The sequence below is a fragment of the Oncorhynchus keta genome, chromosome 27 (genome assembly GCF_023373465.1).
Source record: "Oncorhynchus keta strain PuntledgeMale-10-30-2019 chromosome 27, Oket_V2, whole genome shotgun sequence".
In the NCBI taxonomy this organism is placed as follows: domain Eukaryota; kingdom Metazoa; phylum Chordata; class Actinopteri; order Salmoniformes; family Salmonidae; genus Oncorhynchus; species Oncorhynchus keta.
Window position 1 is genome coordinate 43,915,004 of NC_068447.1, and position 23,213 is coordinate 43,938,216.

The 23,213-nt window shown below is 42.8% G+C and overlaps 1 long non-coding RNA gene across 1 annotated transcript; it reads left to right on the forward strand.

Annotated features, from left to right (window-relative positions):
• Window positions 1–13,715: 13,715 nt before the first annotated feature.
• On the forward strand, window positions 13,716–15,801 carry LOC127912592 (uncharacterized). Its single transcript, XR_008083335.1, has 3 exons — window positions 13,716–15,069; window positions 15,271–15,401; window positions 15,668–15,801. It is a non-coding gene; the product is annotated as an uncharacterized LOC127912592 (long non-coding RNA).
• Window positions 15,802–23,213: the final 7,412 nt, after the last annotated feature.

Sequence of the window (23,213 nt, forward strand, 5' to 3'; positions counted from 1 at the left end):
AGAATTTGGCAGGAGGTCCAACCGGCCTCACAACCGCAGACCATGGCGTTGTGTGGGCGAGCAGTTTGCTGATGTCAGCATTGGGAACAGAGTGCCCCATGGTGGTATTGGGGTTGTGGTATTGGCAGGCATAAGCTATGGACAACGAACACAATTTCATTTTTACCGTGATTAAATCCTGAGGCCCATGGCGAGGCCCATTTTTTAAAAAGGTATCTGTGACCAACAGATGCATATCTGTATTCCCAGTCATGCGAATCCATAGACTAGGGCTTAATTCATGTATTCCAGTTGACTGATTTCCTCGTATGAACTGAAACTCCGTAAAATCTTTGAAATTGTTGCATGTTGCGTTTTGTATTTTTGTTCAGCATAGTTAGGCTATATTGCCGCCATGCTATATATTCACGCCACAGGCTGCTGAGGGGAGAACGTTATTATGGTAATGGCTGGAGGGGAATAGGTGGAATGCTACCAAACACGTGTGTTTGATGCCATTCCCGTTAGCTTCGTTCCAGCCATTACTATGAGCCGTCCTCCCCTCAGCAGCCTTAACTGACTCACACAGGCATCTCTGGTGAAATAGATTAGCCGACACATGAATGATGTACACAGAACCAAGTGTAGATTCAAATAAAGTATATTGTCTTGGTGGTTGTTTTTTGTATTGGTGCTTGTGCTTTGGGAATGTGGTCATCCTCAGTGCTCTCGGGGTTCAGAGGCAGCAAAGAAGAGAAAAAAAGAATACCGCTTTCAAACCAAGCTGCATAAACATTTTAAAAACTATCCAGCAACTGTCAATGGAAGTTTGCTTAAAAAAATAATGATTTATTGTTCAAATAAACCTCAGTTTCCTCCACTGTTCTCCAAAGAGCTGCTGGATATTTTCCACCTCCTTTAGTGCCAAAGATCCAGCAGCAGCAGCGGCAGTAGCTGACCCAGGCCAGAGACAGCTGAATAATTACACAGTACCCAAGAGGACCCAGAGCAGCAGCACCAGAGCACTGAGCTCCTCCATCCCTGTCATACCATGTAAACAACACCGTGCCCCATACTGTCTCAACTTTGCTATTTCTGGGCTTCCTTGACACCTTTCAGAAAACACAGACTGAATGTGAATATATGACAAATTATGCATAGGGACGGTCAGTGACAACTACAGTTAACTCTGAAAAAGTGAATTAAAGCAACTGGTAGCCATCTCTCAAGAACCTGCAATCCAAATTGAATGGTAAGAATTTCCATAGAGGAACAATCGGTAACAATAATAGTATAAGGGCTCGATTCAATCCGTTTTGTTGAAGTTCAGAGCTATAGTGTGAGAACCTGGGAACATTGCCTTTAAATTTCAATCCCGCTATAGCACTGAACAGTTTGAATCAAGCGCTAACTCTTAAATGAGTCAGTTACTAGATGTGGTTGATGGTTAGGGTTGTGTTTGAGGGTTAGAGTTGTGGTTGAGGGTTAGGTTTAGGGTTGTGGTTCAGGGTTAGGGTTGTGGTTGAGGCTAGGGTTTGTGGTTGTGGTTAAAGCTAGGGTTAGGGTTGTGGTTGAGGCTAGGGCTAGGGATAGCATAAATGTCAACATCTTAACTGAGCTATAAAGTCCGTGTGAATCCCTGTAGAGTAGCGTGTGGCGGCGGTGGTGGTCATGGTGGTGGTGGTGGTGTGTGCGTGCATGCGCCTGTGAGTGTGTGTCGGGAGGGGGGGGTGGGGAGAGTGTTAACTGTGTGATTAATAATAGTCTAATAATGACATATAGCTGTTTTGTTCCCACATCCTTGTGGTTAGTGGCTGTCCTTCAGCCCGTCATCAAGGGTAATTGTTTCCCCAGCTGTTAGAAAATGAGTTTTATCATTATTTTTTAAAATTATCATCATGAACACACTTACAAACAACAGACCGAAACATAACCTTGGAAAGGCAGTGAGAGGTTGGGAGTGGGAGAAAGAGTGCTGAAGGTAAAACACAGAACATGTGGGTTTTAATAATAATAATTTGTAATACCATTTTTTATTATACTTCCCATTTTCCTCCAAGAGTAGATGAATATTCTCTTCTCATGAGTTCCCTTCTATATAATGTCACCTTGGTTGGGAGAGCGAGGCAGCAATAACACTTTGATTCCACTTTGGTTAGCGAGCGAGGCAGCAATAGCACCTTGGTTGGAGAGTGAAGCAACAATAGCACCTTGGTTGGAGAGCGAGGCAGCAATGGCACCTTGGTTGGAGAGCGAGGCAGCAATGGCACCTTGGTTGGAGAGCGAGGCAGCAATGGCACCTTGGTTGGAGAGCGAGGCAGCAATGTCACCTGGGTTGGAGAGCGAGGCAGCAATGGCACCTTGGTTGGAGAGCGAGGCAGCAATGGCACCTTGGTTGGAGAGCGAGGCAGCAACGGCACCTTGGTTGGAGAGTGAAGCAACAATAGCACCCTGGTTGGAGAGCGAGGCAGCAACGGCACCTGGGTTGGAGAGTGAAGCAACAATAGCACCTTGGTTGGAGAGCGAGGCAGCAACGGCACCTGGGTTGGAGAGTGAAGCAACAATAGCACCTTGGTTGGAGAACGAGGCAGCAATGGCACCTTGGTTGGAGAGTGAAGCAACAATGGCACCTTGGTTGGAGAGCGAGGCAGCAATGTCACCTGGGTTGGAGAGTGAAGCAACAATGGCACCTTGGTTGGAGAGCGAGGCAGCAATAGCACCTGGGTTGGAGAGTGAAGCAACAATAGCACCTTGGTTGGAGAGCGAGGCAGCAATGGCACCTTGGTTGGAGAGTGAAGCAACAATGGCACCTTGGTTGGAGAGCGAGGCAGCAATGTCACCTGGGTTGGAGAGTGAAGCAACAATAGCACCTTGGTTGGAGAGCGAGGCAGCAATGGCACCTTGGTTGGAGAGTGAAGCAACAATAGCACCTTGGTTGGAGAGCGAGGCAGCAATGGCACCTTGTTTTTCATTTTATTTTATTTTTTTACCTTTATTTAACCAGGCAAGTCAGTTAAGAACAAATTCTTATTTTCAATGAAGGCCTAGGAACAATGGGTTAACTGCCTGTTCAGGGGCAGAACGACAGATTTGTACCTTGTCAGCTCGGGGGTTTGAACTTGCAACCTTCCCGGTTACTAGTCCAACGCTCTAACCACTACGCTACCCTGCCACCCCAGCGAGCAAGGCAGCAATAGCACCTTGGGTGGAGAGCGAGGCAGCGACCGACAGTGTTCCTTTTCCTGTAGAAGACTGGAGTGAATACATCAGAAAGGAGTACTAACAAACACCAAAGAATACCAAGAATGTAGAAACCAGCTCAAGCTAATCTACCCCTTTATCTAATTGTACCATAGAGCCTATAGGCCTAGTTGATCCTTGCTTTAACATGTGGTTTTCTTCATCCGATCAAGGAATACCAAAGCATACCAAGAATGCATAAGACATCACTTACTAATCTACCCTTTATCCACTTATTACTATTAGTCCATGGAGGCAACAGGCCTATGTCTGGTGATGTATAATAGGATATGTTCGAGGATCAGAGGAGATCTGTTGTGTTGGTGGAGGTCTGATGGGCACAACAGACAACGCCCAGAAACACTGTCTGTTGTCCCTGCAATCTGGCCACGGTGACGGTGTTAATATACAGTTGAAGTCTGAGGAGTACATACACCTTAGCCAAGTAGATTTGAACTCAGTTTTTCACAATTCCTGACATTTAATCCAAGTAAAAATTCCCTCTTAGGTCATTTAGGATCACCACTTTATTTTAAGAATGTGAAATGTCAGAATAATAATGGAGATAATTATTTCTTCCAGCTTTTATTTCTTTCATCACATTCCCAGTTGGTCAGAAGTTTACATACACTCAATTAGTATTTGGTAGCATTGAAGTCAATGGTTTAACTTGGGTCAAATGTTTCGAGTAGCCTTCCACAAGCATCCCACAATAAATTGGGTGAATTTTGGCCCATTCCTCCTGACAGAGCTGGTGTAACTGAGTCAGGTTTGTAGGCATCCTTGCTTGCACACGCTTTTTCAGTTTTGCCCACAAATCTTCTATAGGTTTGAGGTCAGGGCTTTGTGATGGCCACTCCAACACCTTGACTTTGTTGTCCTTAAGCCATTTTGTCACAACTTTGAAAGTATGCTTGGGGTCATTGTCCATTTGGAAGACCCATTTGCGACCAAGCTTTAACTTCCTGACTGATGTCTTAAGATGTTGCTTCATTTATTTCCACATAATTTTCCTCCCTCATGATTCCATCTATTTTGTGAAGTGCACCAGTCCCTTCTGCAGCAAAGCACCCCCACAACATGATGCTGCCACCCCGTGCTTCATGGTTGGGATGGTGTTCTTTGGCTTGCAAGCCTCCCCCTTTTTCCTCCAAACATAATGACCAAACATTATTTTCCTCCAAACATAATGACCAAACATTATTTTCCTCCAAACATTATGACCAAACAGTTCAATTTTTGTTAAATCAGACCAGAGGACATTTCTCCATTTCTCTTTCTTTGTCCCCATGTGCAGTTGCAAACCATAGTCTGGCTTTTTTTTGGAGCAGTGGCTTCTTCCTTGCTGAGCGGCCTTTCAGGTTATGTCGATATAGGACTCATTTTACTGTGGATATAGACACTTTTGTACCTGTTTCCTCCAGCATCTTCACAAGGTCCTTTGCTGTTGTTCTGGGATCGATTTGCACTTTTCGCAACAAAGTACGTTCATCTCTAGGAGACAGAACGAACGCGTCTCCTTCCTGAGCGGTATGACGGCTGCATAGTCCCATGGTGTTTATACTTGGGTACTATTGTTTGTACAGATGAAGGTGGTACCTTCAGGCGTTTGGAAATTGCTCCCAAGGATGAACCAGACTTGTGGAGGTCTACAAAAAAAATATTTTGAGGTATTGGCTGATTTCTTTTCATTTTCCCATTATGTCAAGCAAAGATGCACTGAAGGTAGGCCTTGAAATACATCCACAGGTACACCTCCAATTGACTCAAATTATGTCAATTAGCCTATCAGAAGCTTCTAAAGCCATGACATCATTTCTGGAATTTTCCAAGCTGTTTAAAGGTACAGTCAACTTAGTGTATGTAAACTTCTGACCCACTGGAATTGTGATACAGTGAATTATAATTTAAATACTCTGTCTGTAAACAATTGTTGGAAAAATGTATTGTGTCACGTACAAAGTAGATGCCCTAACCGACTTGCCAAAACTATAATTTGTTAACAAAACAAATTGTGGCGTGGTATGTAAAACTTCCGACTTCAACTGTACAGTTGCTAAACTAATTCTAAACTTTTATTAAATAATTTCAAATACTCTATACCTTGGTGCAAAGCGTTATAGTGATAACTACTAGCTAATTTGCAAAGATACTCTTAAATAGCTATACTCCCATACTCTGCTAATGAAGTGTTGTTGTTGTCTTCTGATTGGTTCTCTGCCAACAAGAAGCAGGAAGTCAATCATCTTCCTGTCAGTGTTGTTAATTGGAAGTAATTAGGCGAATAGAGTTTATAATGAGATAATAAAAGATGCTAATGATCCACCATCATATTTACTCATAATACTGACAGAGGAGAGGAGAAGAGAGGAGAGGAGAAGGGAGGAGAGGAGTGGAGAAGGGAGGGGAGGGGAAGGGGGGAGAAGGAGAAGAAGGGAGGACAAGGGGGAGAGGAGAGTCACAATAAGGCCTCACAACAAGCTTACAAAAACTTAAATCACATTGCACATGGACACAATGTGAAGTCTGCCCCCCTCCCCCTTCTCTCTCTCCAACCTTTCCCTATCGCTCTCTTTCTCTCTATCTCTCTCTCTCTCTGTTTCTCTCTCTCCACCTTGCCTCCTGCCTCTCCATTGTCCAGCCCCCCCCTTTCTCCCTCAGTACGTTTCTCCAGCTCAGCGCTTCTTCTTGCCACTCCATTGTCCAGGCCATGCAGCACAACAGCCTTGATACTGACAAGGTTGACATCAGAGGAGAGACCTGACACGGGGTGAGTTAGAGCTGCCAGCTGCTAGCAATCAAGTCTATTTTGAAGTCAGGGATGCAGGGACCCCCAGGGCCAAAGCAGCAGCCAGCCCAACCCCTACAGCCCCCACACTACCCCTTTCCCTACAAGTCCCACCGTAGCCTCCACAATCCTTGCCCCCACCATCCTACCCCCCTTGAGCCCACACTATAGCCTCCACCACTATCATGGCCCTCACCACCCCTATGGCCCGCATTGTAGCATCCACACTGACAGCCCCCACTCTCTGGCCCTCACTCTACCCCGGCCCCCACCTATTGTAGCCCCCACTTACCCTGTGCCCCGCTCTGGCTGGCCCACAAACCCAGAGCCCCCCACCCCATGAGATACTCTACCCTACTCCTACTACCCTGCACAGCTGTATTGGTTCCAGATGTGCAGCCCAGACCAGTCCAGCAATAACAGCAGTGAAGGGCATTTACCTAGGAGCACCCAAAATGATTACAGACTAACTGGTAGCGGGGAGGAGAAAGAAATCCCTGCAAGCATCAATGCTCTACCCTAGCCAATGCTCTACCCTAGCCAATGCTCTACCCTAGCCAATGCTCTACCCTAGCCAATGCTTTACCCTACCCCTACTACCATGCACATCAACTATCTGACAGAAAGAATGGGGCTGAACCATAGGAGAGTCTATTTCAAAATACTATTGAATTCAAAATTTAATTAATAGGATTGCCTCAAACAAATGTCATATTCTCATATTTTATAGCCATCTTGTCCTTGATAGATCAGCAGCAATATTTTCATCCTATTTCACCCAGAAAATATAACCAGAACTTGTAATGCCCTTGTAACATTTATTTAACTAGGCAAGTTAGTGCCTCGTTCAGAACGACAGATTCATATATTTTTTGACCTTGTTAGCTCAGGGATTGGATCCAACCTTTCGGTTCCTGGCCCAACGCTCTAACCACCAGGCTACCTGCTGCCTCAACGTAAGTTATCCTATTTGTATTGGCATGTTGGTTGGGGGTGTGTTTGTCGTCAGACTGTTATATATATATATGCCATTTAGCGGACGCTTTTATCCAAAGCGACTTACAGTCATGTGTGCATACATTCTACGTATGGGTGGTCCCGGGAAAGTGAACCCACTACCCTGGCGTTACAAGCGCCATGCTCTACCAACTGAGCTACAGAAGGACCACTGAACTGAAAGACTGAAACCTGAATGACAACCATGGCGGAGGCTGCTCTTGGTAGACTCTGATGGAATCTTTTGACAGGAAGTAAAAGTCAGTTGATATCATATTTTGGAACAGTACTATTGTTGTTTTGTTTATTTACAGACAAATTGTAGTAATATTTATGAAAATAAGGCCACTATTTAAGAGATCAGCTACTAACCCAACTTTTACCTCGACCAGAGAAGGCCAACAGTGTCTTCAGAAAGTATTCATACCTCTTGACTTGTTCCACATTTTGTTGTGTTACAGCCTGAATTCAAAATGGATGAACCTTCACAGGCAGCTCAACCGGGTGGTTGAACTGCCTGTTTAATTTCATTTTAAATGAAATCAAACATGAATTTTGTTTGGCATATTTTATCATCTCAACCATTGCAATTTATTACAATTATTTATCATATCATTCATTATCGGACTCCTGCATTTTTGTTTAACACACATTCAAATATGGTTGAAAACCAGGAAGTGAAGAAAAACCAAACCTCATTAATCACACATTTTCAAACCTAATTGTGTAGAAAATGGGGAATTACAAGCCTGTAAAATGTTGTTCATCTCTAAAACATCCTTTTGGAATTATGAAATTATTCAAATGTTGTTTTATCATTTTAAGAACTCTTGAAAAATATTCTCTACTAGGCAGTTGAGTTGCCCATTAAAGGAATGCAATTTAGTCAAAGCTAGCTATTATGGACAATGGGAAAATATATTATGGGATTTTATAGTCTGTGCAAATAGACAAATATTTTCATTTTCATATCAGTATTTACCGTCTGCCTGTTATCTTCAATATGTTTCACAATATTATTTATGTCATTTTAGAGTTATTGTGAGCATATTAACAGTTAACACATTCATTTACATATATTTCAATATTATTTTTTTTCACCCCAATTACGATCTCATCACTGTCACTCCCCAACGGGCTCGAGAGGCGAAGGTCAGGTCATGCGTCCTCCGGTTTGACCTGCCAAACGGCACTTCTTAAGACATGCCCGCTTAACCCGGAAGCCAGCCAACTGAGGTCAGCCTGCAAGCACCCTGTCCGCCCACCACAAGGAGTCGCTAGAGTATGATGAGTCAAGTAAAGCTCCCCCGGCCAAACCCTCCCCTAACCTGGGCGACGCTTGGCCAATTGTGCACCGCCCTATGGGACTCCCGATCATGGCCAATTGTGGTACAGCCAGGGATCAACCCCGGGTCTGTAGTGACATCTCGAGCACTGCGATGCAGAGCCTTAGACGGCTGCGCCACTCGGGAGGCTGACTATAAATACTTTGACACAAATGTATCATATTTTATTCCTATTTGATATCAGTCCTCATTTAACTAGGTCTGTCCTCTATTAAGTAACTGAAACAGACAATGTTAATTAATATATATATTTTTTATGATTCATAAAGTCTATGCAAATTCCAATACAACATTAGTTTATCCTAATTGGGCAACTTAACCAGCTGGTTGAGTTATTTGCAATGAGTTAGCTATCAAATATTAAGTCATTCAAATAAAAAATATGTATTGCCTATATTAAGGCTAAATACATCTTTCTGGGATTTTTGTTCTGATATTTATTTCTTGCTGTGCCAGTTAAAGGGTTAAATATGTTTGTTCTCACCCATCTACACAATACCCCATGATTACAAAGTGACAACATGTTTTTAGACATTTTGGCAAATTTATTGAAAATAAAATACAGAAATATCAAATTTACATATAGTAAGCATTCACACCCGAGTCAATATATGTTAGAATAAACTTTGGCAGTGGTTACAGGTGTGAAGTCTTTCTGGGTAAGTCTTTAGGAGCTTTGCACACCTGGATTGTACAATATTTGGGCATTATTCTTTAAAAAATTAAAAAAATTAATTCAAGCAATACTTTTGCGCTAATAACAGGAGCTCAAGCAGTAGAAATTTTGATTTGCCAGTTTCTCAGCTCTAGTGAGCTCCTGCCTAAGTCAAGCACTGGCTGAAAGGGGAATATGTCTCCCAGTGTCTGTTGGAAAGCAGACTGAACCAGGTTTCCTCTTGGATTTTGCCTGTGCTTACCTCTATGCCATGTCTTTTTATCTAAAAGAAAACTCCCTCGTCCTTGCTGATGACAAGCATACCCATAATATGATGCAGCCACCACCATGCTTGAAAATACGAAGAGTGGTATTCAGTGATGTGTTGTGTTGGATTTGCCCCAAACATAACACTTTGTATTCAGGACATAAAGTGACTTTCTTTGCCACATTTTTTGCAGTTTTACGTTAGTGCCTTATCGCAAACAGGATGCATATTTTAGAATATTTGTATTCTGTACAGGCTTCCTTCTTTTCACTCTGGTGTTTAGGCTAGTATTGTGGAGTAACTACAATGTTGTTGATCCATCCTTATTTCTCTCTTATCACAGCCATTAAACTCTATAACTGTTTTAAAGTCACCGTTGGCCTCATGGTAAAATCCCTGAGCGGTTTCCTTCTTCTCCGGAACTGAGTTTGGAAGGGCACCTGTATCTTTGTAGTGACAGGGTGCATTGATACACCATCCAGTGTAATTAATAACTTCACCATGCTCAATGTGATATTCAATGTCTGCTTTTGACCTTTTTACCCATCTACCAATAGGTGCCCTTCTTTCCGATGCATTGGAAACCTCCCTGGTCTCTGTGATTGAATCTGTGTTTGAAATTCACTGCTCGATTGAGGGACCTTACATATAAATTGTAAGTATGGGGTACAAAGATGAGGTAGTCATTCAAAAAACATGGTAAACACTTTTATTGCATACCGAGTGAGTCCATGCAACTTATTACGTGACTTGTTAAGCACATTATTACTACAATGGAGTTGAAAACTTATTGACTCCAGACATTTCAGCTTTATATTTAGATTAATTTGTAAAAATATCTAAAAATATAATTCCACTTTTACATTATGGAGTATTGTGTGTAGGCTAGTGACACAAAATCTCAATTTAATCCATTTAAAATCCAGGCTGTAACACAAACATTATGGGAAAAAGTCAAGGGGTGTGAATAGTTTCTGAAGGCACTGTAAGTACATTCAGACCATAACATTGGAGCCTGTAGAGGTACAGTATAAGCCTCGGAGAGTAATACTGCCATCTGTTGGTGAATACTTATAACTACATGCACAGGGAGTAGAGCAGAGGAAAGCAAGCATGGTTGCACTATAATGATGTTCAACACACTCACAAACTCACAAACAAAATCAGTATAGTCTCAGCTGCTGGTGCTGGAGTGGATGAGACCCAGGCGCAAGGGGCTCCAAACAGTGGGAGAGGAAGGGAGGAGGAAGAAGGGGAGGATGAGGTCGTGTTCATTACGGCATGCAACAGAAATCTTATTGATTAAGTCCAAGTAGTCTCTCCTGTTTTCTTCCATTTGGTGCCTAATAAATAGGAACCTGGAGTCTTTGTCTGTTTGTAGTATTTCTCATGCTGTAGGCTATACAGCACACACACCGTGAGAGAGGTGGGTGAACCACAGCCATCTGGCTTGACTCATATCCCAATTACAGCTGAGGAGTGTGTGGCCTTCTGCAGTCCTGCGGTATGTGACAGGGACCAGGCCTGACCTCATACAACCCCTAACCCTTGACCTCTGACATCATCACAGGCCCAATCCTGGGGTCACAGAGAGGAGTCTAATGAATGACAGACATAAAAGATTGTCCCAAAGCAGCTGACAGACCACAGGGTGGCCACACATCTCTGGCTTCTCTATTAGTATGCTATGGATTATTTCAAAGGAATTCTAACTACTGAGCCAACAACTGTTGAACATCACCTGTGCAAAATAATGTTTGAAGAATACTGCCACATGTAATGCCCCTAGCAAAGATAAATGTACATGTAAACTGTAATTGGAGTTTTTAGCAATTTATTCAAGTGAGTTGTAGGCTAGTACATAGTCTAAGGCGCACATGCTGGAGGTGAATGCTGGCCATCTATTCAATTGGACTTTTATTAAATGTTAATGTCTGCCAAGAGAAACTGAAATTACATTTAAATGTTTAAACTAGGATCATTCTAAACCGCAGTGTTGGGTGCTCTCCGGGGTGCCTTATTTAACAAGGTTCCATTTCTGACTCATTTCTGGCAGAAATTGAGATTCTAGGATTTGCGTGACCAACAAATCATTAGGATTGACCCTAATGTTTTCATTGATACATCAGAGCCATACTACAATTTAAAAGTAAATATTGCCTACGGCCCACACTTCTATACAAAAGACAAATTGTTGTGCGGCATTTTGTTTATCAATACATTTACTGCCTTAGTATAGGCTCAGAGATTGAATAGGCTATGACGTCACATTCCTATCTCACAGAAATAAGTCTACTGTTGCCTACCCGTACCGTCAAATATTTAAAATAGATAAATAAATAAAATGGTCTATTTACTTTCGATCATGATTGGCTATTGAATGAACGATGGATATAATTGGTACCCTAATATTTGTTGTGCGGCGGGAATAAACCAGTCAGAAAAGGAGAGACATGCGCTGCAATATGATTAGGATTTAGGCCTGCATTAATAAAAGTCAAATAAATAACGGCCTGCTGCTAAGCTATCTCCTTAGATTTGCGAGATTTGCATGGAGATAAATACACTTTCCCGTCAATTTCGGAAGGGATAAATACCTACCTTTGCGGGGAAACTGGCGCACTCAAGGTTTAGTCTTTTTTTGTGCGCACGCACCTTTGATTAATGAGGCCCATGCTCCTTCACACTCCCTGACACTGATGGAATATGTCAGCATTGAAATGCAAAGAAAGAACACTTCCCATCTTTTCCATAATGGCTTCTGTGACAGCATAGGTAACGTAATTGTGGGCTGGCTATCTCTTCTATGAGTTTATTTCTTAAAAGTCTAAGCAGTTGGGGGGTCTAGGATGACATGTGGGATTGTTTCAATATGGTGGTACGATGGACCATTTAGATATTTGATGTATAATTTTAGGACACCTTTAGATATAATTTTTTCTTCTTCATAAAATATAGAATTTTGTCTTTACTACTTTAGCCCAGAGAAACTCATTGAATAACATTCATAAATGAAAATCACAAGAAACAAGGTTTTTAAGTGTTTCTCCTATATCTAGGAGATATAAGAATGCTCAGGAAAAATATATACAGTTGAAGTCGGATGTTTACATCCTCTTAGGTTGGAGTCATTAAAACTCATTTTTCAATAGTTTTGGCAAGTCGGTTAGGACATCTCCTTTGTGCATGACACAAGTAATTTTTACAACAATTGTTTACAGACAGATCATTTCACTTGTAATTCACTGTATCACAATTCCAGTGGGTCAGAAGTTTACATACACCAAGTTGACTGTGCATTTAAACAACTTGTAAAATAAATAAAAAATGGCATCATGGCTTTAGAAGCTTCTGATAGGCTAATTGGCATCATTTGGAGGTGTACCTGTGGATGTATTTCAAGGCCTACCTTCAAACTCAGTGCCTCTTTGCTTGACGTCATGGGAAAATCTAAAGAAATCAGCTAAGACCTCAGAAAAACAATTCTAGACCTCCACAAGTCAGGTTCATCCTTTCCAAATGCCTGAAGGTACCACGTTCACAAAAGTATGCAAGTATAAACACCATGGGACCACGCATCCGTCATACCGCTCAGGAAGGAGATGCGTTCTGTCTCCTAGAGATGAACATACTTTGGTGGAAAAGTGCAAATCAATCCCAGAACAACAGCAAAGGACCTTGTGAAAATGCTGGAGGAAAGGGTACAAAAATATCTATATCATAACCTGAAAGGCCGCTCAGCAAAGAAAGAAGCCACTGCTCAAAAAAAGCCATAAAAAAGCCAGACTACGTTTTACAACTGCACATGGGGACAAAGATCGCAATTTTTGGAGAAAAGTCCTCTGGTCTGATGAAACAAAAATATAACTATTTGGCCATAATGTCCATCGTTATGTTGCAAGCCGAAGAACACCATCCCAACGTGAAGCATGAAGGTGACAGCATCATGTTGTGGGGGTGCTTTGCTGCAGGAGGGACTGGTGCACTTCACAAAATAGATGGCTTCATGAGAAGGAAAATTATGTGGATATATTGAAGCAACATCTCAAGACATCAGTCAGGAAGTTAAAGCTTGGTCGCAAATGGGTCTTCCAAATGGACAATGACCCCAAACATACTTTCAAAGTTGTGGCAAAATGGCTTAAGGACAACATTGTCAAGGTATTGGAGTGGCCATCACAAAGCCCTCACCTCAATCCTATAGAAAATTTGTGGGCAGAACTGAAAAGGCGTGTGCGAGCAAGGAGGCCTACAAACCTGACCCGGTTTCACCAGCTCTGTCAGGAGGAATGGGCTAAAATTCACCCAACTGTGGGAAACTTGTTGGGAGGCTACCCGAAACGTTTGACCCAAGTTAAACAATTTTTAGGCAATGCTACCAAATACTAATTGATTGTATGTTAACTTCTGAACCACTGGGAATGTGATGAAAGAAACAAAAGCTGAAATAAATCATCCTCTCTATTATTTTGACATTTCACATTTTTTAAATAAAGTGGTGATCCTAGCTGACTTAAGACAGGGAATTTTTACTAAGATTAAATGTCAGGAATTGTGAAAAACTGAGTTTAAATCTATTTGGCTAAGGTGAATGTAAACTTCCGAACTACTTCCATTAGAATTTGTTTTGTACTGGTTATCTTCAGATGAGTCCCATGACACTTGTAGGGGTCATAGAGCAAGAACACCATAATTTTCGTGAGAATCTCCCCTTTGCACGGTGGGAACACACTGTTGGGACGCTACACACGTTTTTTGGAGAAGATGTCTCATGGTCTGACATCAGTGGATGCGGTGGTTTGGGATGCACCCAATGCATAAAAAAAAAAAGATTTCTCCAGCTTGAACTGATGGATGTTGACAGGGATTTTTGTATTATGCTACTTAAATGTATTGACACACCGGTGTGCCAATCAACTCTAGGGGGGTTATCAGTAGTTAGTAGACACACTGAATACAACTACTGTCCAGGAGTGTGTATAATCTGGACAGGTATAATAGCCAAGGTTGGTGATTTACTGCCACCTACAGTAATGGAATGCTTGGTCAGGAGTATAATTAGTTGGCTGACACCTCCTGCTGAACTGGATGGGATTATTTGATCCTTCCTTAACCCATAGCAAGTCCCACACAGTTGACGTTGAACAAAGTCCTCATGCCCTTTTTAAAACAGGCTTTGTGGCAAGTGTGTCCTCTATCCTTCTCTATGTATGTCAGCCATCAGACACTTCCTGCCCTGTTCACACCTGCTGTATGAGAGACAGTCATAAGTCGTGATTGACGGAAGACTCTGAACCCTGGACCTGTATGGAGAGGTCACCTCAAACAGGTTCTAATAACTTAATCACTTCCACCATATTGAGAGGGGGGGATAGGAAGAGACAGACATAGAGAGACAGAGAGAGAGGGAGAGTCTTCGCACCATGTGGGCCATCATAATGAGAGAGAATGCGAGAGAAAGAGAGAGAGAGTGTTCAGAGAGTGTTAAGACCCCCTTGTGGACCCGCCAGTATGGGAGGAGGTGACCTAGCTGTCACAGAAAGGTATCCTTATAAAGTGACAGGGATGATGACAGCTCTCCAGTGGTTTGTGAGAAGAATCCCTCTTACTCAAAGTGTCTTCGATCTACAGTAGTGTGTGTAGTGTACCCCTCTCTCTCAGATATTGTTTTAGGTAGATCGTTGGCTACAATAGACTTCAGCTCCCAGCGGTTCCTCTTGCATGCCACAAGCAACGTAAGGCTGGAGGAAGACTTCCAAGGACCAGCGTCAAAACTCTGCTGCTGCACATTCTAAAGGTCCGTTTTAAAACTCTTCCATTGACCGCATGTTTGTTTGACCAACTGGGTTTGAATTTGGGTCGTCTGCGAGCCACAAGACCACTGTGTTAGCCCGCTGAGATAAATCCTACACGCATTAGCTTGGGGAGCCAACACAAGTCTTCAGGACTCAGGCAAGGTACATGAGCTTTACTCATGCTTGTCTCCCTGTTTCTCCAGTGTGGGGACCTGACCTGACCAGACCCAGACTCAGCTATGTGTGGTGCAGTGTGGTGTCTCCTGCTCCTGTTGTTCTATCATGGTACTGATGAAATGGTGCTGGAGGACAAGGCCTTAGCCAGCCAGTCAAGGTAACACTTTAGGCTACTCTCAATGCTTATCTACCGGTAGTTAGTTATCTTTGTTGAGCCATGAAGTTGAAATGATTGAATAATACATTCTTCAAGGTTTATCCAGTCAGTCCAAGGTGTAAATTGAAATTCCAATATTGAAATATCCTCATTGTAAAAGTATTCCGTTTCAAAATCTACAAAATTAACTCTATTCAAGTAGTTATTAACATGGAAATCATAAGGAGAATCAATTGTGGCCCCTCATCATTCCTTGTCTCTCCAAGGTGCCGTACATATGAGCTGGAGAGAGGACAGAATGGCATCAACAGCTTCAAAAGGCATTCCGACGGAACGTTCACCAATGACTACACCCACTCCCTGGATAAGATCAAGGCTAAAGAATTTGTACAGTGGCTGGCCAGCACCAAACGAGAGAGGTAATGGCACTGACATTTTGTCTAGTAACACGCCACAGACATTCCAGTCAGGATCAGGGTATTGTAAAGCAGGCAGGCCATTGATGATGTGACTGACCTTATACACTTTGACACCCCTGAGACAAGCAGAACCCGAGCCAAGTCACTTCATTTTAAGGGGTCCTTATTACATATGTAATTACACTGTAACGAGTCTCTATTACTAATTGTAATAATTCATAGTTACACTGTAATAACATGTTGTCATTGCAGTCTGTAAATACAGGGGTGTAACAACGAATCCTTGTTACCATGCCTGTAACAATTGTTAAAGCTTCCATTAGCATCCCATTGCACCATGTTTCAGCCTGCACAAACCACGTGATAAGTGTTAGCCAATTGAAAACCCACCACCTCAATGGCACAACTCTGCAATAAACGGCCCTGGAGTCTGATTGCCCAGGCCCAATGGCAAAAATGGGTACACAAATGGTTTGCATTAAAAATACTTTAAATTGTTAAATCATTTAATGGTGTATTTGACAATGGGTCAATTACTTTAACCTTCAATTACATTTTTTTTAGACACATTGGACAGATGAGTAGCAGGCTCATGTCTATCAGAGCCGAGAGGGATAGAGAACATAGGAACTGAATCTCATTAAAGTTATGTGAGCGATACAGACACGCTCCTCACACAGCCACCCTTGGTCTCACATACAGTCAGTTACAATGTTGCCCAAACCATAAACCATAAAATCTACTTTTTCACATTATGTTTTTTGTGGGAAGAGGAGAATTAAGCAAGAGGCAACTCGAATGAACTTTGATCGTTTTTATTAAAAAATGTACTTTGCAAAATAAATGTTTATGCCATGAAAGTTACCGGATCCAGACATATAGGTTCCGGAACAAAGTAGTCCAAAACGGAGAGGTGCCGGATCTTGTTCCGGCAGGATCCGGCTCAAATTAAGCACTGCATTATGGGTTTATCCTCTCACTTGGATGGTAAGGAGGTTTAGGTTGTCATAATGGGTAATGTACACATTCATTAAATGTTATTTTATTATTATAATCCGGTATGACCCCCATGCGCTCAAAAAAAAAAACTAGGGGTTCAACAAGAGTTCTTCTAAGTCCCTCAAAGTTCTTAGAAGAACCTTAGGGTTCTTGGCACTGAAAATGGCCCCCAAAAGGTTCTTCCAAGAACCCCATAGGAGGTGGGGTTCATCGAGGAACCTGCTTAGTTGGTGGGGGTTCCTGCAGGAACCTAACTGCCCAACTGAAACATTTGGATTTGAAAGGACAGCAGGTGCAGGCACTTAGCTGAAAAAATGTAAAGATGTAAAAAATGTAAAGATCTCCTCAATTTAAGGTAAGGTTTGTCTATGATCTAAATAGATATTGTTTTATGATGATACCATCTATCTTTTCATATTTGTGCAACAGAAAATGGATACAATTCAATGGATATCAATCAACAAAGAGGTAAGAATTTGTAGGCTATAAGAATATGTTGAAGGCTAGCTGTATTGTGTGCAGATGACTGAACTGCTCACTTTTGTGTCTGCAGGTATACAGACAAGGAGGCATACAAAGGTATGTCAATTGCTATTGGGGATACCTAGTCAGTTGTACAAGGTGTGGGGGGCTGCCATAATCAACATCAACATCTTCGGCACCGGGCAAAAGTGGGTTAACTTTTATTTTTATCTTGTCAGCTCCTGGATTCAATCCAGATTCTTTGCGGTTACCGGCGCAACGCTCTAACCACTAGACTACCTGTATGTTATGCAGATCCCATTTACCATCCTCCTCCTTTACCTCTTCAATGGTTTTACCATATGCCTCTACATTATGGACAAGGTATGTGTATGTGTATGGAAACCAGTATCAAAACCATGGTATGAATTCTGTTGTGTGAATGTTTTGTTAATCATCTGTAATTACTGTTTTTGGGATTCACAGACTTCTCCCTTCCTACACCTGGTGATCAGGAAACCTGTTCGATTCACCATGCACTGCAAAATCATTTAGGCATGGATACGGAGAACATCAACACATTAACATCACTGGATAAGGTATATCCTCTGTTCTCCTTATCCATGCCAAAATGATTTTGCAGGCCAGAGGATATACCCATTGGACTTGGGGCTGCTTTACACTAAAATCGTAATAAACACTGAGAACTGAAATAGTGTGTTATTGTTGTTATTGTTATGCGAAAAATAATAGGGGAGGGGGGTAGTTCAAATATTTACCCCAAAAGTTTATACGAGGATCCATTAAAAGGGGTTCTTTAAAGAACCATTTTAAAGGGTTATTTGATTAACTTATTGGGGTTCCCTCACAGTTTCAATTTGAAGAACCCACTAAGGATACTCCAGGAACCTTTTCTTTTCAGAGTGTATGGTAGACCCAAGTCAGTGAGGTTGACCTATTTCTGCTCTGTTTCTGTACACTCAACTTCACCCAGGTGGTACACTTTTGGTACTAGCAACTATAGTGAATGGAGATTTTGAAGAGTCCACATTCTCGGGTAGGTAATTAGAGCCTATTGAGCCTCCAACCTTTGTAATCTTGGACACCCAGCACATCTGTCCACAACAGATTACCACTTTGTGACAGTTATTTGTTGAGAAGAAAATAAACACTAAATTGGTGATTTTTTTTGTAACACACATGGTAACAAGAATTTGTTGTTACACCTCTGTAATTACAGACTGCAATTACCACCAGGCACATGTTGTTATTACAGTGAAACTATGAAATTATGGAACTACAATTAACTATTATACTTGTTAGTGTAATTACACATGTAATTACACTGTAATAATGACCCTTTAAAATGAAGAGTCACCGGGAAGGGTAAGACAAAGGTGAGGCTTCTACAGCCATAGGAAAACTGTTAAATGTGTGTTGTATCGATATCTACCGGTGTACAGAGGCGACAGATTCAACTTGAACAACCTGAGTTTTCCCAACACAGGAGAGGAGGTATCAAAGTAATTGAATCATATTAAACAGTGTCATGGTCAACACCAATGTTTTCATATTTTTACCCTGCTTTAAATTAGAATAAAAGTCTTGCTCCGCTTTGAAAATACCCGTGTGAACAGAACAATGTTCATTCCAGGGTTAAAATGAATTTTGTTACAATATATATGAACATTTGTGACCTTAGAATTACAAGGATCTCTATGCAAAAATATGATTCTGAGATAATTGATAATACAGTTGAATGTTACATTTCAAATTACAGCTATCGAACAGATCTTTACAATAATGAATATGGTCTGTTTAGTTACATTGCCAAATATGAGCAACAACTTACAAAACAAACCCATCCCTTCCTTGTGAGACAATAGTGGCTACATCTGAAATTTTTATTGGTAGAGAACATTGTACAGAACAATACTATGTTAATAACTCAATTTGTACATAAATGCAGATATAACCTTTCAAGCTCTTGATTTGTGTGAGTATTAAATGTTTTATTTAACCTTTGTTTAATCAGGGAAACCCATTGAGAGGAGGGTCTAATTTCCGATGGTGCCCTGTGAACAACTATTAATCATATCAATACAATACTACAAAATAAATTACGGTTAACTTCAAAAGGGAGCAATAGATATAAATTATATCAGTCAAAATCAGTCCTCCATATCAGTCCTCATTTAGTCAGGTTCTTCAAACTGAGCTTTTGAGACGAGACAATTAAGTTAAAAGTGAGCAGGAGGTCATTCCAGGAGCTACTGTAGGGGCCAAGTAACTAAATGCAGTCTTCCCCAACTCAGAGGAGACCCACAAAACCTCTAAACCCGCCAGTCTTGAGTTCAAAGAAACTTTTATGAGAACAGTCAGCCCTCAAATGCTAGCCACCTGACGTTAGCTATCAAATCAGAGTTGAACAAGCTAGCTAGCTAATATGAGTTAGCAGTCATTTTAGCTGGCCACATCGTGTTGAAAGCTAGTTATCTAGCTAGCTACCTCATATCAAACCTGTCACCTGGTTTGCTTGGTTAGCTAGCTAATAGCTAATTCCATGGCAAGCAAGGCAGGACTTAAGCTAGCTAGCCTGTTTTGCTAACAATGACGCGAACCGTTTAGCTACCTAGCTAATGTCATGAGAACAGTTAGCCCTCAATTGCTAGCCACCTGACGTTAGCTATCAAATCAGAGTTGAACAAGCTAGCTAGCTAATGTGAGGTAGCAGTAATTTTAGCTGGCCAGGTCGTGTTTAAATCTAGCTAACCTATCATCTGGTTTGCTTGGTTAGCTAGCCAATGCCATGGCAAGCAAGGTAGGAATTAAGGTAAGAATTAAGCTAGCTAGCCTGTAATGCTACCAATGACGCTAACCGTTTAGCTAGCTAATGTCAGCAAGCTAAACACTGTACATAGCTATGAGTCTGGCTGGCACTGGCAGGAGTATGGGGTAACGTTGGTTACATTAAATTATTCAACATCTTGCTAGCTAGCTAGCTAGCTTACAACATTAGCGAAGCCAGCTGCAGTCACATTTTGGCTACCTAGCAACATGACATCGTTTATAATTTATGGATGCAGTGGAAATGCAATTTGAGCTAGCCCACCAAGGCCAGCGCAACCTGGGTTGACTTCAAAATGAAAACGTTGCTTAAGAGTTCCAAACCTCTTTGCCAATAACAGCTAGTTTTCATTTTCCACTTCCCACTCAGACCATTCCAAGAGAGTCCTAGCAACATTCTTGCTTGAGAAATTGCTCTTTGCTAAGAAGCTATTTAGTTTCTTTTTGACCATTTTAACTGAAAACAATCACAGTAAGTTATTTAATTGTTACCCAGAAATGATTTGATATTGAGATAAAAATGACTGCATTGAACCTTTAAAGGACAGCTTTATCATCAATCCAAATGCTGAAATACTTGTTTGTCAAAATTGTTAGAAAATATCAACATTTTTGTTGTTGTTAGAATTGTTGGTTATTACATTGTTATTGAAACAAATGTGAGGACCTTCCCCTCCTTAACCTAGATGACCCAGACATCACCAGAAGTACCACAAGGACATTTCCTAGCTCCTTATTACCATATACAGCAACATCAAACAGAACTCTACCACCAAAAAAAGAAAAGGCAGTGTCCTGTCATTGGTTTATGCTGTGGTAAATTACATAGAAACCTGGACGTTATTTCTCAACTGTATTACAGGCTATGTGTCACGACTTCCTCTGAAGTCGGTCACTCTCCTTATTCTGGCGACATTCGTTGGTCGACGTCACCGGTCTTCTAGCCATCGCCGATCCACCTTTCATTTTCCATTGGTTTTGTCTGGTCTTCCCACACACCTGGTGTCAATTCCATGTTGTGTATTTAACCCTCTGTTCCCCCCATGTCCTTGTCCGGTATTGTAAGTGCTTGTGCACGTGATGTCTGGTGTGCGTCGGGTTGTGTACCTATTTATTGATTGTTCTGTTTTCCGGTGGTTTTTATTATTAAACTGCGCCGTTGGAAACACAGTTTTTTCTCTCCTGCGTCTGACTTCTCTGCCGCGAGACCCCTTACAGAATACCGGACCAAACTTATGGAGTCAGCAGGAGGTATACCCCAGGTATAGGGGTGGAGGAGTGCGTCCGGGAGCACGCAGCAATGCTCCACCATCTTGGCACCACCATGGACCGCGTTGTCCAGATAATGGACCACTGGGAGAGACAGGGAGTTCTCCCAGCGCCTCTACCAGCACAGCCGGGGTCTCCACTACGCGCCCCACCTTCTCCTGGTCCCAGTGGGATTCGTCTCTCCCTTCCCCAGGAATACAATTGGACGACTGCGAACTGCCAGGGGTTCCTCTTGCAGCTGGACTTATACCTGGCAACCGTCCACCCGGCTCATTCGGGCCGTGAGAGGGTGTCCACCTTCGTCTCGTGCCTCACCGGGAAAGCCCTGCAGTGGGCCAACGCCGTGTGTAGAGAGGGAGATGCGGCGTTGGACCAGTTTGAGGAGTTCACCCACAGCTTTCCGTGCAGTTTTCGACCACCCGCCCGAGGTTAGAGCGGCGGGTGAACGCCTATTCCATCTGAGGTAGGGGACGAGGAGCGCCCAGGAGTTCGCCCTGGAGTTTCGGACTCTGGCTACCAGTGCAGGATGGAACGACAGGGCCCTGATTGACCATTATCGCAGCAGTCTGCGCGAGGAGATGGCCTGCAGAGACACTACCCTCACGTTCAACCAGCTGGTGGACCTGTCAGATCGGGGTCTGTTGGTTCCATCCCCCCGCACCCCCTCTCTGATACCCATAGAGCTGGGAGGGGCGGTGCGCAGGGAGACCGGAGGGGGTTCCAGCTCGTGCACCATCTGTGGCCCTGGGTATCGAGGCAGCAGGCAGGGCGCTCTGGCGTCACCCCAGGTGAGCCGGCACCATTCTCACCCAGAGCCCTCTGTCGCACATATGTTTGTGTATGTCACTTATTCTGAGTTTTCCCCGCATTCCCAGCATAAGGCGCTCCTCAAATCAGGTGCGGCTGGGAATTTCATAGATAGATCGTTCGCCCATAGTTTAGGGATCCCCATTGTTCCCGTGGTTGTGCCTTTCCCCGTTCACGCCTTAGTTAGTCAACCATTGATCAGGGGGGCCACCGCTCCTCTGGGAATGGGGGTCACAAGGAGAGAATTAGTCTCTTCCTTATTAACTCTCCTGCGTTTCCCGTGGTGCTTGGCCTACCCTGGTTAGTTTGTCATGACCCCACTGTTTCTTGGCCACAGGAGTCTCTCACGGGGTGGTTGCGAGAGTGCTCGGGGAGGTTTTTAGGGGTTTCTGTTGGTGCTACTACTCCACCATGCGCATTCCCCCTGAATATGCCGATTTGGCTCACGCCTTCTCCAAAAAGAAGGTGACTCAATTACCACCCCATTGACGGGGCGATTGTGCAATAAATCTCCTGGTAGATGCTGCACATCCCAGGAGTCAAGTGTATGCCCTCTCACAGGCGGAGATGGAGGCTATGGAATCATATGTCTCCAAATCCCTGCGTCAGGGGTACATTCGGTCATCCACTTCACCCGCCTCCTCGAGTTTCTTTTTTTGTGAAGAAGAAGGAGGGAGGTCTGCGCCCGTGTATTGACTCTCGGGTCTGAACCAGATCACCGTGAGGTATAGTTACCCGCTACCAATCATAGCCACAGTGATTGAGTCAATGCACGGGGGTGCGCTTCTTCACCAAACTAGATCTCAGGAGCGCTTACAACCTGGTGCGTATCCGGGAGGGAGACGAGTGAAAGGTGGCTTTCAGTACCACCTCAGGGCACTATGAGTAACTTGTCATTCCGTACGGGTTGATGAATGCGGCATCCGTCTTCCAGGCCTTTGTAGATGATATTTTCAGGGACCTGCACGGGCAGGGTGTAGTGGTGTATATTGATGACATTCTGATATAC